Below are 16,202 nucleotides of genomic sequence, written 5' to 3'. Positions count from 1 at the left end.
TCGGCTATTGCGTCTTTAGAAATATTCAGGCAGGGCTCCCATATATATATTTACAGCGCACGCACGGCGATGGACGAACCAGGCTAGCGCTAAAGCTGAATTTCACAACACGATTTTCATTTCACGTCCAGTAATCACACAAATCATTTGCGGCTTCGTTCAGGGGCACATGGAGGCTTTCGGATTGGTGCTTGTTATCTTTGGCGCAAGAATGTGGCTAGGAGCAGGCACCGCCAGTGCGCAATCACGAGCAATGTACGCACATCGTTTCCCCAGAAGCTGACGCCGAGCACAGGTAGCGCGATGATCTTGTCGGACTGACACGATGAGTTCGTGGCAGCCGAATTCCGAACAATGCATATGCTGCGAGGGTAGCTATATGACCTTGTCGACAGGTCATCTTGTAGACTTTCGTAGTGCAGGCAAAACGAAACGGTCATAGAAGGCAGATGAGATGATACAACGCGCTGAACCATCTGCGAACAGCTGTTTACGTGCGCCATGCCGCATTGAACTGCAGAAACCGCCGTTGCGCACTCCAAACAAATGTTAACTAACACGTTTTTAAATTACTAAACGTGCATATTATTTGCTCCTAATCAAGGAAAATCAATAATATTATATAGTAAACCTTTTATACATTACAATAAAAGAATTATGCTCCGTGTGCCACGAAACCACGCAGTAAGCAACCCTGGGCGTCGCACCAGTCGCATTGTTGAAATCGCCATCATGTGAAAGGGGCCCCCCTAAAAATCGCATTGCGACGCGTGCGGCTGTACCGATTTTCGTCATTCCAGTCGCAGCATGTGGAACAGCCTTGAGCGCATAGAACCTTAACAAAGCCGCCATTGTGGCTCGAAAGGCGTGGCCGCTACAGCAAAGAAATAAAAAAGAGCAAAAAGAGGAGAACCTACTACACAGTAAAATAATTTACACCCTTGATGGTGATAATTGCGAATCATAACACCCTTGAAGGGTGTTTTCACTCAAGAAACATCCCATCATCACGACATTTTGCGAAGCATAGGGCAGTTATAGATGCCATAACACCCTTTTACCCACCGAAAGGGTGCCCTGACTAAGAATATTGGGGGTGGGTGCAAGGGTGTTTTTGTTTATTTTTATTACATTCACAAACATACAGTTGCACGAAGAGACAGCGTGTCCCACGGCACTAAAAACCAGTGGCGGATACAGAAGTGTGCCCTCCCCTACCCCAACCCCTTCCCCCGAGACATGTCGGGCTTTCAATGCCAACAAAACTCCTGAAGAGAGTCCCCCTCCGTTTCACTGTCTGTTTTGACGAGCTATATTAAATATGTCCTTCGAAAAACCTGTTGCTTAAGCACTACTATGTATTATGTCATATTGCTCTAGGTGGCACACAGTTCTCAAATGTCGTCACGCACAAATTCCGCGGAATCCAAAAGCGCGCACCTACTTTTTCTGGTATTGAATATTTAACCAAAAGAAAAATGTTCAAAATGTTTTGAGTAAGGCAGAACTAGTGCAGCTCTTGCTGCTTTTGGGACGCCAGGAATCCAGCAAAATGAACAGGCCACGTGACAGCATGCAGCTGGACGCGCCACACTTGCTCGAAAGCAGTGCGGTCGTCTAGGTTTCTTTCAAGCACAACAAAACAGGCAGAAAAGGGCGCGACGAACCATACGCGGAAAAAAGATACGCCGATTTGGGAAGCTTTAACCCCACCTGACCTTTTTTCGCCGAATCAATAACCCCAATTCGTTCTGCTTCTCTCAAGTTCATAAACAAGGTAGGTTCGTTGGCAAACTTGAGCCTTCTCACCCACCACAATGCTTTGCTCAAGCGGCATCTGCAGAACGAGCCGTGCAAAACGCTCATGGCTTCGCGTCCGCGTCAATTTACGAAGCTGGCTGTACAACAAGGAACTATTAAGTTTGTAGTTGTATAGTAAAGGAAAGTTCTACTGGCTTACAAACAGCTGCCAGAACGGAGTGCTCAAAAAGAAAGGGAGAATAATATGAGAAAGTATAGAGAACCAACGTACAACTTGCGATGCATACATACGTATTTACAACACCGACTAACAGCGCTATTTACTCAAATATTTCCCCTCCCAAATTGGAGACGGTATTATTGCATGCATGAATAGGATATTAAGCCAATCATTGTAGATATAACGAGATTCCAGAAATTGGTGGGGCATCTGCAGACCCATCTTTGTTCACGGAACAGTGGCGAGGCATTTTTGAAGTGTGCGCGCAATTGCCCGCCTGCCAAGTACGTTCGCGATATCTTGGCATATGCAGACCTGCGCGAGACTCGCCCGTCTCCCATCGCGAGATGGGTGAGACAGGTGCACATGCTGAATACGGGAAAGAAATACCTTGTAGAATGAAATTGAATTTTGTCCTAACACCAGAGCTCTGGATTGCAGGTTACAGTGTGCACGGGGACGTTCTGCCAGATTTTAAAGCGAAGCTTTCTATGCCTCCTCCCTCACCCTTTCCAATTCTGTTGCTGCTGCTGTCACTGCCTTGCCAGCCGCGTCGGTGGGTGGTTTGAGAGCGTGCATAATGAACATGAGAGGGACGCGGGGAAGGCGTGTGCGAGTCGTTTTAGCGAGAACTTCGTGGGCATCGCTACAACACTCTTTGGGCCTCTTTGACCGTCACAATGCCCACTGAAACACCCTAGCTGGCCATCGACACAATGCCCTCTGAAAGACTAACTACGCGTTAGCCACCTCCTCCCCCCCCCCCCCCCCCCCCCGCAAAAGTAGTGCAAAAGGTGCAGAGCTTACTTTTGTACTCACATGCAACAGCGCAGAGGAGAGATAGTATGGTACTAAGGGGAGACAAGAGAATGCTTAAAGCCAACACCCAGACTAAATGCCATCACAGTTCCCACACTTTGCCATGGAATTGTTGTTGTCATTCAATAGCCTTTACCACAGCTGCACCCTCGCCGAGCAAAGGGGTTCGGCGATTGTATAGGCGCAGCTATTGAATGGGAACAATAGTAAATTGCTCTGCTAGCGGTAGTTTGAGGGCGACAGTAGTTGGGTTGAAAATGACTTGTCTACCGCATGCACAAAATTCCTCGATTGTGAATATATCTTGCTCATTACCCGTCAAACTGCTGTTCTAAGCAACTGTAGTAAGACAAAGACCGACATCAGATTATAACAACGACAACTCACGGTGCTGTCCACCAAAGGGGAGTCGTTATATTTGTTCTTTCGTTTGAGCTTTCATCGGCCCCACTCGCTCAACCCCTCTTAAAAAAAGAAACGAGAACTGGATTCGCTTCGGTTGCACATTCACGACACCACGCAAAGAAATACTTTTCGTACTTGGAAACTTGAGGTTTTCGGGTAATTCTGTGCATGTGAAATTTCGTGGTATCGCCTATACGTTTAGAAAGCTATTATGCAAGTACTTCTACATTTGTCGTTCGTCCAAGCTATTTAAAATTTGCGTGAGCAAACCAGTTAAGAAATATGAGCATTGTAAACTTTTTAAAAAGGCCAATTAAAGCTTTTTTCTCTCTTTCTCTTTCTCTGTGCATAAAAGAAAAGACAGACTTGCAAGTACCTCTGCATCCTATGTAATCAGGAAGGGCCACGTCTCTTTACAAATGAACGTCCAAGCAAAAAAAAAAAGAAATATATATATATATATGTATATATATATATATATATATATAGATATATATATATATATATATATATAGAAAATGAATTCACTTACATGCAGTTACCAGCCCACCTTTGCCATTCCATTTCATTTGATATCAGCCAATGTTTTTGCGAATAAATTTCCATTGAACCTACCCGTAAACACAGGAAATGGCTTAGAGGTAGCGTAAAATAAATAGCTTGGAAAGTAATATACACACGTAATTTTTAAAAAAATATTTGTATTTATGCCTTGAAAACGAAACCGAAATTGAAATAACTTCCCCCGACGGGTGTCGCTGTTGTCGCCGCTACGTCATTTCCTGCGTCTCGCGGCGGGCCGGCGGGTGCATGTGTGTTTGGTGTGTTCTCCGTGACATTCTTGAAGTTGTGAGTAATTCGATTGTTTTTTGCTGCGTTTAGATTGTACCACCTCGTTGTTTTCGTGTACTTTTGCGCTCATCGACGTGAAGTGAGCGTCCGGAGTGAAGGCGACGCGATCATGCGTGAGAAAGAAAGGCAGCAGCGGCCTACGACATCGGTGTTTCTTTGTGACAGTGTGTTTACTATGCCTACGACGGCCGTCATTCGTGGCGAAAGAGAAAACATCTTCCATTCGGCCTGAACAGTGATGAAGTGGACGTTTTCTTTTTCGGCGGAATGCATCGTCAACATGGTCCATCCACTACGTAAACCAAACGGCTTGCCCAGAGTACACATCGTGACAGCGCTCCACCTTCAAACCGAGGGCCTTTTGCAAGGCGCATGGACTGCTCATATAAAAGGTACGTACGTAGTCACGTTCAGCGTCGCGTTCTTATGGTGCGTCATTGTGGTAGTAATTTTCGCGTAATTTCTTTAAAGGGCAGCACAAGGTGGGTTGGATGCCAGTGTAGTATCTGTACTCCAGGCGTAGCCTACGGGCACCGAATGTGAAAAAGAAAAAGAATGTTTCATTGTTCACGTGTCCTCAACTAGAGTTGTAGAGAATTAAGTACTGCTACGCGTCAGTATTCGGCGCAGGCAGGTAAATAATACTTTGGTTTGACTAATTGGTTCATTCTGTTACAAAAGATGGGCGCAGACTTATACCGGTGTCACAGGGCCACTTTCGATCACGATCGAGCCCATTCTGGATGCAAATTTTCGACCGCGATTGGCTCCCGTCCGCAGATTGTGCAACGAAGCCAAACGCGCCCAGAAATTCAATTCCAGTCAGGATCGATCGCGGGCAAAAGTGTGCAGTGTGAAAACCGTATTAAATGTCGCTTATTTACTTGCACTCATTTGTTTTTTTGTTTTTTTGTCGGAGGTCACGTGATAGGTAATGGCGCAAGTAGCTTGCAATGCTCGTGCTTTCATGACTAGAACTAATGCAAAACAAAAGAACCACGACCACCCCGGCTATGTACTAATCCTTCGTTTTAAGTTGTGCTCGTTTGTTCTAGAAGCTCTCATACTGTTGCGGATGAACGCGTGGTTGCGCTATTTGTTTATAAATTTATCTTCTTGTATAAATAAGTACACCGAGCCTAATCAATTTTTTTCTCGTCCTTGAATTCGTATCTTGGTTTCACGCAGGCATGCTTATTACTACTACTATTTGTTTTCTTGTTGTGTGACTGAGCTCTGCCTGAGGCGTCCTGTCAGTGGTCAAAAATGTTTCTGAAATGAATTGCACTCAACGTCCTACGGTTATTGTACGTTTCACTACCTTATTTTAATGTCTAGTTATAAAGCGTATGATTATTGTAACTATTCTTGGCCTTTATATATGTATGTATTAAGCTGGTAAATGCTTAATTGTATTTGCAGCTTTGAGAGGTTCTTTTATTGAGTGGTCAATCTCGAGTGGCATTAATGGTGGGTTGTTTTTTGTGCTCATGCAGTTACAGTCAACATGAAGCAATTGCATGGGAACCGACTGGCTGTCTTGGGCCTACACATTGCTGAAAAGACTGTGAAGACATCTGAGCTGACAGGTATACTTTTTTCATCACAATTGGCTGACATATTTTTTTCACCATAGGATGAAGACCTCTCCCAGTGAGCTCCAATTACCTCTGTCTTGCGCTAGCGGATTCGAAGTGAAGCCTGCAAATTTTCTGACTTCATCATAGTCTGCTTCTCTACCGTCCTTGACTACCCTTCTCTTCTTTTGGCTTCCATTCTGTAACTTGAATGTGCCACCGGTTATCTGCCCTATGCATTACATGGTTGAAGAAGGCACTTGGGCTAGTTGGTGCTCATGGCAGACTTGAGACATCAATAACTAGCGTGACAAAGACAACATCAAGAAGCACATAAGACAGAACTCTAGACTTCAACTGAAATTTTTGCTACACAGAAACATGGAATGGACAGAATGTCGACAGACAGAAACAACATAGGAGCTATCGGAACAAATTGATGAACAGGTTAATTTCACTTACGAACATTCTTGGTAACAGCCAGAGATGAGTGCTTACACACCTATTTCCCGCTTTTTTGATGCAAAGTGGTTCATATATTTCCCTATGTACCTGATTCTGCAGCCGTCTGAGCACACGATTCCTTTGAAACTGCTCGGTGCATGAGCACATATGGCGATGATTGGCCATGTGGCCACCAGCCACTAAGGTACTGAAAGCTTCCCTATGTTTCCTCAAGCCAAACAGGTTGGTGTTTAAACGACCGCAGTTGTCAGTGGCTGGTGGCCATCCGGCCAGTCATTGCTGTAGGTGCTCATGCACTGAGCAGTTTCAAAGCACTCATCTGCCCAGACGGCTCTAGGGGCAGGTCTACATGAAAATATTCGAAGCACTTTGCATCAAAAAGCGGGTGATAGGTGTGTAAACACCCCTTCTCTGGCTCTCACCAAAAAGAGTGTTCGTATCTCGAAATGAACCTATCCATCAATTTGCTCCGATATCTCCTTTGTCAGACAGGGAAAGGGAAATAGGAATGTTGCTTCCATCCGTCGAGGTCGCATCTACTGAATCCTATGTTTCTGTGTAGCCAAAATTTCAGTTGAAGCCTAGAGCTCTGTCCTGTGCGCTTCTAGCTGTCGTCCATTGTCTTTTTCGCGCTAGTTAATGATGTCTCAAGTCTGCACTACATGGCCTGACCAGCTCCCTTCTTTACTCTTTATGTCAGCTAGGATATCAGCTCCTTCGTCTGCTTTCTGAACCACGCTGCTCTCTTCCTGTTTCTGCTGCCGTCAGGATGGTAGTGGACATGACAAATGAAACTGAGTGTCATTTAGACAGAGGACCAGTGAGATTTCCTGTGCTTTACCTTTTGTTGTTGTACATAAAAGTTGAAATTGCACCAACACATCTTTTTCCACCTTGTGATTTTCCCATAGCTGTGACAAATGAATATATAGGGTTTAAGAAACTAGAAATGCAGTTTGCCTAAGAAAAAGAATACTTTTGCACTTAAAGGTAACGTGTATGATGCTCTAACTCCTTTGATGCATGTGCCTTGCGAGGTGTTGATGTTGTTCATCTCTTTCAGTAAGCTTTACTTGATGGGTCAGTCTTTGTATAAAGAAATAAGTTCTGAAGAAACCATAATACCTGACAGGCAGAATTGTTCAGGTTGAGTGCCAAGTTTTCTTTCATGACATTTTTTTTCAGGCTGTACTAGTTGACCCATGATGTTCAACAGTGCGGGCTTGTACAAAGGACGTCGAAAGTGGCGAGAAATGGAGACAAATGCTATCACCTCTTTCTCCATCCTTTGTCGAGTTCACATTGTCGAAAGTCCTCGACGAATACCAACTAGCCCGTTTGCGTACCTGTACTAGTTGAGCCATTTCTACTATGGTACTGTAAACCGAATGCGCTAAATTCAAAAGTGGTGCCTTTTCTATCTTTGTACAAGTAAGTGCTTCATTTAATAGTTTAAGGCATTATGGTTGATGTCATGTTTTGACACCACCATAACCTCATAAAATATCTTCATGCATGCGAAAGGTGCCTCTTGTACAAGTTGCATGCTGGCCTGATATGGAGTACAAACCTGGCAGGAGGTAGAGCACATGCTGTATTGTAAACAAGACGCACGATTGCATTTACTTGGCAGTTATCGCAATGTTTTCTTATATTTCCCTGCAGGAACATTAGTTATCTCAGCTGCTAAAGACACTGGTAAAGATACATCACTAGACACTGGGAGCAGAAAGAAAATCTGATTTTGCAGTACTATTGAAGTTATGCAACATTATGTCTAACTAAACTGGCAGGGATGCTAGCTGTTAAAAAGAAAGGGCTGATTTCAAGAAAATTTCGCATTCCTAAATGTGTAAGTGAAATGCTCTATGCTTATAAGCTACAAAAGATTTCCAGGATAAGCAGGCTAGTTACACTGGCCATTTGCTGATACAATAAGGTTCACTGAAGCTTGTTTTAAAATTCACAGTGTCTTTATACAGGGTGATGATTTTAAGTTTCGTGGAATTTTTAAATACAACCTGTTGCATATAGCATAATTCTAGTCCTTGAGCAGGAATATTCAAACAGGCAGACATATCTTGCGCGAGAAATCGAAACACATGTTCAATTAATTACTTCATGGCACATATAAACAAAGAAAGTGGCTTAACCGAGAGGCCGATGCTTATTAATCTTATCCTAAGAAGCCAGCAAACACTAACACCAAGGACAACTTAGGGTAAATTACTTGTGATTAATAAATCAAATAATGATAAATTAATGAAAATAAAAGTGGATGAGAAAACAACTTGCCACAGGTGGGGAACGAACCCACGTCTTCGCATTACGCGTGCGATGCTTTACCAATTGAACTACTGCAGGCACCTTTTCCCCATCCACTTTCTTCGGTATTTATGTTTCCTAGTAGAACTCTGGGAGTATTTGCCAGTGCCACCACATGTATGAGGCACATATTGTAATTTATGAATCATAGCCAGTGAGATTACAAGATGCATCCACTTGGAATTGATTTCCAGAATGACGCCAGTTTGGAGATATGCACCATCAAAATTGCTGTAAAAATGCACTGTTGTTCCACTTAATTTTTTAACAAAATGTGCTTGTATGCACTGATGCACAAAAGTAACTAGAATACCCTTGTGTAGTGTTCTTTATCAGGGAAATATTCCTAAACTGGTGTCATCCTGGAAGTTCAAGTGCACACGTCTTCCAAGCTCACTGGCTACAATTCGTAAATTGCAATATGCACAGTAAAATAATTAGTTACCAAGTCAATAGTGAATTTTTTTAATTAATTGAACATGTGTTTCGATTTCTCATGCTAGTGATTTCTACCTCTTCAAATAATATAGCTCAAGGACAAGAATTATGCCATCTGCCACAGGAAATCTTTAAAAATTCCATAATACTTAAAAATGATCACCCTGTACAATGCTACTACAGTGCTAAACAGCCAGCAGCCTAATCATCACATTTAAGAATGCCGTAACAACACTGACAAGTGCACTAAAGTTTCTGCGTTTCACAGATGAGATGTTGGCCATTAGAATGTTTGATCTTAGTGTAACTCACAATCAGATAAGCAGCAAGATCAAGTAAAAGCAGATGACAAACTTCATACATGAAAGGCTTTAACTGTGCTTTGATTAAAATAGCTAAACTTCTGTTAAGCATGATGCATTCACTGTGTTGTTCCAGTTCAAAGCATCTAAATGATCAGATGCTAAAGAGTTCTTGCTTGGAAGATCTTTAGTGAAAACCTCTGTAATAAAAATACCAGCAGGATTATGTGCTTGCTTAGTGGAGATGTCTAAGATGATGTTAAAAGGTGTAGGTAGGGCTTCTAGTAGAGATTGCAAATATTTCTTGGAGAGGGGTTCTTACCAGCCGCTGTGTAGGTCATAGATTAAGAAAAAAATAAAGGTTAGTATAGTGATGCTTGCATTGTTTGTGATAGTGAGTATAGTGATGCTTGCATTGTTTGCCTGGGAAACCTAAAGAACAGCATCGTTGGTGCCTCTTGTTGTTAAAGGAGCAAGCTTCTGTGAAAATGCTGATTTCTACTCTTATTAACAATGTATAATTCTGAGGAGGCAGGCAAAACAACAATGCCATGTGTTATATTAACCGATGAATGTAAGGTCATTGTTTTGGCACGTAAACCCTGCGAATTTGTTTTTGCCTTGTGGCCACCACCTCCTGTGAAATAATGTTAGGCATTTAAACTTTTGGTTTTGGGAACAAGGCATTAATGTCAAAGTACCTCTTGATGGTTACAGTGCAATGCATAGCGAAGCATATGGCTGCACCTTATTTTCAATGTAACTTGCTTGCAGGGAAAAGTTGCAGTGAGATGATGTGGCTTCTCATTGTAAACTTATTGCATAAGAAAGGATTGATATATTTGTAAGCAATTTATTGGGCTCAACACGAGCATCTTTATTTGTGCACATTCTAAGTTGTAGTTTTGGGTCAGATGTCACACACGAAAACAAACTGCCCAGTGTTATTGCTGTAATATGAGGGCGGTTAAGGAAGTAATGCCGCCAAACACACTACTTTGCCAGTAGTACTGCAAACATTTTGGCTCTTTATCATTAATGCACTGATGTTTAAGCTATAGAATGTCACTTGCCTCATCTTCCTATCTCTTCGCGTTGCAAAGTAATCGATCAATGCATGGCATCCAGTGGTGATGTCCGTGTGAAACAGCGGGCTGTAATTGAATTTCTCACTGCTGAAGGTTCTACGCCCTTCAACATTCATTACCGTCTGAAAGCAGTTTACGGGGATGCCTGTGTTGAAGTCAGCATTGTGTGGAGGTGGGCAAGGACTGGGAAACATCAAAATCCAGCCGCATCAAACGTCCAGGATCAGCACCGAACTGGACGGCCCACAACGGCTTCTGATGCGTAATCATCAACATCAGGCAGACGAGTTGAATCGGGTCAATCGCGGGATCAAGCAACACCAGATTGCAACAACACTCGCCATTTCCATTGGTTCAGTGAACCACATAATTAAGAACCTCCTGGGTTACAAGAAGATTTGAACTTGTTCGCAATGCTTCAACTTTTTCATGTCAGTCGTCAGTTGCCATGGCACCCAACAAGTGCAAGTCTTCTTGTAACGCAGGTCTTTAATGATGTGGTTCACTGAGCCAATGGAAATGGTGAGTGTTGTTGAAATCTGGTGTTGCTTGATCCTGCGATTGCCCTGAGTGAACCTATCTGCCTGATGTTCATGACCCTCATCAGAAGCCATTGTGGGCCGTCCATTTCGGTGCTGATCCTGGAGATTTGATGCGGCAGGATTTTGGTCTTTCACAGTCCTTGCCCACCTCTGCACAGTGCTGACGTCAACACAGGAATCCCCGTAAACTGCAGTCAGATGGCGATGAATGTTGATATGCGCACAACCTTCTGCAGTCAGAAATTCAATTACAGCCTGCTGCTTCAACTTTACGTCACCACTGGATGCCATGAATTGCTCGATTGCTCTGGAATGAGAAGAGATAGGAATGTGAGGCGACATTAGATAGCATAAACATAAGTGCATCAATGATAAAGAGTTCAAAATGTTTGCAGTAATATCGGCAAAGTAGTGGGCTTGGAGGCAATAATATCTGAATTGCCCTCATATAATTGTGTAACCTGTCTCTCCTACATTCATGATGTGGCAGAATAAATGCCTTATTCTTTCGAAATAACGATTTCTTGGGAAGTAAGCACTATCTGTGCTTGTTTTCTTTATCCTGGTCTTCATGTGATCTTGAAATATTAAAGTGAATGATGCAGGGAAGCGCTGCTTGTCATGTTTCGTGTACTTTTCCTGACATTAAATTGCAACAAATCATTTTGCAGGTAGAAAACAAGCAGATGGCTACAGCGATCAAGGAAGAAATGGTTTCATCTATGATGGCTCGCCTTAGGACATTGGAATGGAGCTACACAAAGGCATCACCAGCCTCGCCTGTGCCCTGGAACATTGGTTTGAATAAGACTGTTCTTCAGTGTAGAACGACCACAAGACTTGTCACCACATACAAGGCGTAGTGCAAGCTCTAAATATTGTACAGGTGGCTAGAATAAATGACCCTCCATGCAGTCACTCTTCCTGTATCTGTGGTAAATGGGACCATTTCGCGCAGAACACTCACATGTGATTGTGTTTTCTCTCAAAGTTGCTATGCCATGCGTTTGGAAACACATTACCTACTGTATGCACACCGTACATAACATTTCTGTGTGCTAGCCTGACTTTAGACTTACGAAACATACAATGAAGTGCATGTGTACCCGCTTCAACATGCCGTACTTCAACACCCTTTTAGCAAGGGCTCTTATATTGCTTATTACACCCGATAGGTGAAGGGGTAATATATTCCTGATCACACCCTTACACCCCATGGGTCGAAGGGTAATATTTTGTTCAAAACACCCTCAAGGGATAGGGTGTTATTGGAATATAGAATAACCATCATAAGGGGGTAATTGCCTATAAAACCCACCTTATTCTAGGGTGCTAGGGGGTTAGTTATAGACACTCAAAAAAACCCTTAGGGGTGTAAATTATTTTACAGTGTACGTCATTTCCTCCACACTTTTCATCTAGCGCGCGGAGGGGCAGGGCCTCTCAGTTTCCTTCCTCCATGGAGTGACACTAGGGCAGCCGTCTTGCGAGTAGTTCATATTCCCCAACCAAGCGACGCCACTCGGTCATGACTGAAGAAATGCTCTTTGCCGATGCAGCACAGCTTTATGGCTCGGAGCAGGACACGTGTACATGTATCGCAAGTTTCTGGAACGTTATCGATGCTTCCATCCGTTGTCTGTTATCATGGGCGCTTATAGAATCTGATTGTATCAGCGACGCGAATTGTCTAGTACTTTCTGGAAGACACGCGGGAAGCAGGGATTACTCTAGAAGCTTCAATGACTCATGCATAAAAGCCGACGCGTTTCGTCGCTGATCAGATTTCGACGATCGCCGACTGAGTTCGCCGCTATCGTTGTGCTTCGTGTGCAACTTGCTATTGTGGCGCAGGTTCGCCCAATAAAATCCGTTTCGTCATTCACAGTTTTGCGACTGTTTTCTTCACCGTGACAACTACACTAATAAGCAAAATTTCACCCTTTTGCCACACAAAGATATTCGTCATCTTTGTCCGCATTTCTTTTCTTTAACGGGGCGAGCGCGGTACTATCCAGTAACGAACGGCATGCGCGTTATCAGCATGACATAGCATTCCCTACAGGAAAATAGCGGGGGCGGCGTTTTCAAGAAGGGAAACGCAAGCGAGGCAGATTATTGTTGTGTGACAGAGATACACCTGAAATGGTGTAACTTTGCTTAAGAGTGTACGTGACAATAGGAATACAATTGAAAACTTGTATGACAATATCGTCACCATGAAGCTTACTGCAGGTTGCCTTTGCAGCGCCTGTTGATTAGTGTCTATTTGGGAATCACAGTAGCGTGAAGGAACACGACACAAAAGAAAAGCAGGGTAATCTGTCGACCGTGGTGTCTCCGCGACAATGAAACATGCCCGAAAAGTCTAATGCGCCCGTGTCCTGTGTTCTTTTTATCCTTTCCCTGTTTTTGTGGCCGTCTTCCTGACCGTCCAGCGGAACTTACCGCGTAAGGCGTGGATTTCATTCGTGGTTGTTAGAAGAAAAGGCAGAGCGGAGTTTTGCTCTCCTGACAATGCGCATGAGGGACAGCTGATAATCGGCCAGCGGGATGATAGGGTAAAATATAGTAGAGGAGGGAAAGTGATAAATCAGCGCACTCTCGCATTGCGTGGCCAGCGCTGTCTTCTTCCGTGCGACAAGCAGGCCATGGTCAAGGGCGCGCACGTGGGCTTTCGTCTGCCGAGGGGATGCTGTTCTCGTACACGTCGAAAATTTGAAGGTAGCTCGTCAAAAAGTCGCATCGTAGTAGAGCAAATTTCGCTATTAATGCTTTCTTCCCTTTTTTTTTTTTATTTGAAGGCTTTGCTAAAGCAGGCGTTTGTCTTCTTTCTTGGTATGTGATGTACGTAATGTTCTCACTCTATTACATTCCTAGCTTACTTCAAGGACGTAAAAACTCGCTACAATAGATTGCGGTACAGAAAAGCGACGATAACGGAAGCATATAACGATGTTCTTTGTCACACTTCCTCGACACGTATGCTATTGTGCAAAACAATACATGAACGGTACACTATTGCTAATAAGGCTGTATTTCGGATCCCGTAATTATTTACACGTTTCAGGAGGAAGGGGTATGAGCTTCGCAGCCATGAAATAGCGTGAAAAAAGAACACAAATATACGGGGCAATCCCAATAATGCTGGGCACGAGGCTCCCTTTTCATTTTTCTCGTCCGTTGATTTTGACAATGCAATATGCAAAGCTTTTTTGCAGTAAGTTCACGCTCGACTTTTGGTGAAGTGTTATAATAGTATATTGAAAGATGGAATTGTACATCAGGTTGAATAGTCTGCCGAAACATTTCGTAATCGATAAATACGATCTCGCAGCGTTCATTTTCAGAACGCTCGACTGCTGGTGAATTCTCTTTAGAAGGAAGCGTTTTAGGGCCGCCAACTTCCATATATTCGCAAATCGTCTGTTAGGTTTGTTTATAGTCACAAACCAAATGGTAGGGCGCGTGCGATCCCGCCTGCAGCTGCGGAATAGCATACTCAAGTCGATTTTACACTGAAACACTGCCAGGGCGCACGTGCGCAAATGACAAAAAGAACGTATCGATTAGAAACGCACGTCAAGATAGGTAGGACCTCATTATCTAAAACACGACACGTAGAAAAGACAGAGTGGAACATTTGACAGCATTTTTGAAATTTTCAGTCTCTCTCTTCGGGAACTAGACTTTGAAGTCAGCTAGTACAGTTTACGTATCCAAACGAAGTACAAACGTCAGAACGTAGGTACAAAAAAATCCATAGTGCACTGCACAATTTCATCACAGCAACGTATATAATATATATATATATATATATATATAAGGCTAGGTCGCTTGACGATGTTATTTGTACTGCTGACAGGTGAGAGCCGTATCATTGCTAAGTGCTGAAAGCTCTCATGAAGGAGGTTTCCCACGCAGGTCATAATTCATCCGTATCGAGAACCATTTTGACGAGGCCGTCGGCACTTTCACCATAATCGTGCGAGCTGTGACCGAGGGTGTTGCAGGGTGAACGGCAGATGATAACCGCGCGTCCGTTGCCAGTAGTAGGGCTCGAAATTGGGCAACTCATCGGTGCGCCTTGAAGAGGCCTTGGCCGCTCTGCAGGCGCAGCTCCAGCTCAAAGTCTCATGCTCACCGGGAGGATCAAAAGGCCGATGCGTTATGCTTTATTCTGTGCTAGTCTTATCCACCGCTCTTATCCGTAGTCTTATCCCGTTGGTAACGTGAGCGGACCGTCAATCTAACCACTGACCAAGCACGAAAAGCACGAAAAGGCATCATCATCGGAAAGGTATCGCTACAAAATACCGGCCCAGGCCAATGGGCGACACCACGTGGTGTGGATGGGGTGCAATTTGTTCTCTGCAGTCTCCTCTTACTGCGCGTTGAGTACTAAAGCACGCGTGCTTTTCGCCTCTCTCATACAATGAGATTATATAAGCGTCGTTGACAAACAGACAACGGATAGAAAGAAGCATCGATAACGTTCGAGAAACTTCTGATACATGCAGGCGCGTCCTGCGCACGGTGAAAAGCGGTCACAGGTTAAAGATAAAGAAGTACACGTTGTTAGGATCGGCCTGCAGGAGTACTGCTCTGAAAAACTCAGTCTCAGTCCGCTGCAGGTGCTTCGATCGATCCGCGGTGGTGGCGCCCTTCAGAGAACCAGCGAAGAAGACAGCGCTAACCGACCATGAACTTCCTTTGGAGAACTTGAGACTACAGCAGCGTTAATCCACCATGCGCCTCGTTCGGAGAATCGGTGACGGCAGCAGGGCTGGCCACGTTTGGCACCCCGTGTATTGTTGGTTGATTTGCCGGGTCTTCATGGTCTCTCTGCAGCAAGAATAGTTTCCCTAACAAAAGGGTGCTTTGCGGTACGTTTTTCTCGTGCCCCAGGGTTCGTCACAGTCTGCTGACACTCGTGGCGACTACAGGAAGAAGGCAGCTCTGGAATATAGAGGCGCAAGACAATGGAGAACCGGCAGCCACGCTGCGGGGGTCAGTTCCGGGAATAAGACGCGCTTTTCAAGACGTAAGCCTCGGGTTCTGCGAAGCCCGTCTCACCTCGAACGTTTCCCTCACCTAGGTATCTAGGGAACATGGAGTGTTCACAAGCAGCTGTTTGTCGCTGCTAGTGTGTGCTCATGCTCGTCAGTGTGCTTTGTGACCGTACTCGTGAGCTGTGCGCTGGTGCTCGAGAAGCAATCTGTTTGGAGCCTCGTGCTCGCATGTTGTATGCTTCGTCTTACGAGGTCCATTTGGGAATCACGCTAGACTGTCGAATGTATCTTGTTCTAATGTAAAAATATGTAAATAAACCCTGTACGCCTAGTTCCTCCCAAGTTCCTCTTTACGACCTTCAACCCTTACAAATGGTGGCAGCGGCGAGATCGTCC

General features: G+C 44.1%; 1 long non-coding RNA gene across 1 annotated transcript; it reads left to right on the top strand.

Moving 5' to 3' along the window:
• The first annotated feature begins 3,726 nt into the window (after positions 1 to 3,726).
• Positions 3,727 to 11,712, top strand: LOC126534371 (uncharacterized). The gene is made up of 3 exons (XR_011895689.1): positions 3,727 to 4,449; positions 5,554 to 5,646; positions 11,466 to 11,712. It is a non-coding gene; the product is annotated as an uncharacterized lncRNA (long non-coding RNA).
• Positions 11,713 to 16,202: the final 4,490 nt, after the last annotated feature.

Source organism: Dermacentor andersoni, chromosome 7 (genome assembly GCF_023375885.2).
Source record: "Dermacentor andersoni chromosome 7, qqDerAnde1_hic_scaffold, whole genome shotgun sequence".
Classification (NCBI taxonomy): domain Eukaryota; kingdom Metazoa; phylum Arthropoda; class Arachnida; order Ixodida; family Ixodidae; genus Dermacentor; species Dermacentor andersoni.
Note: the sequence above shows the minus strand (reverse complement) of the source record. Positions and strands in the feature narration are given on the sequence as shown.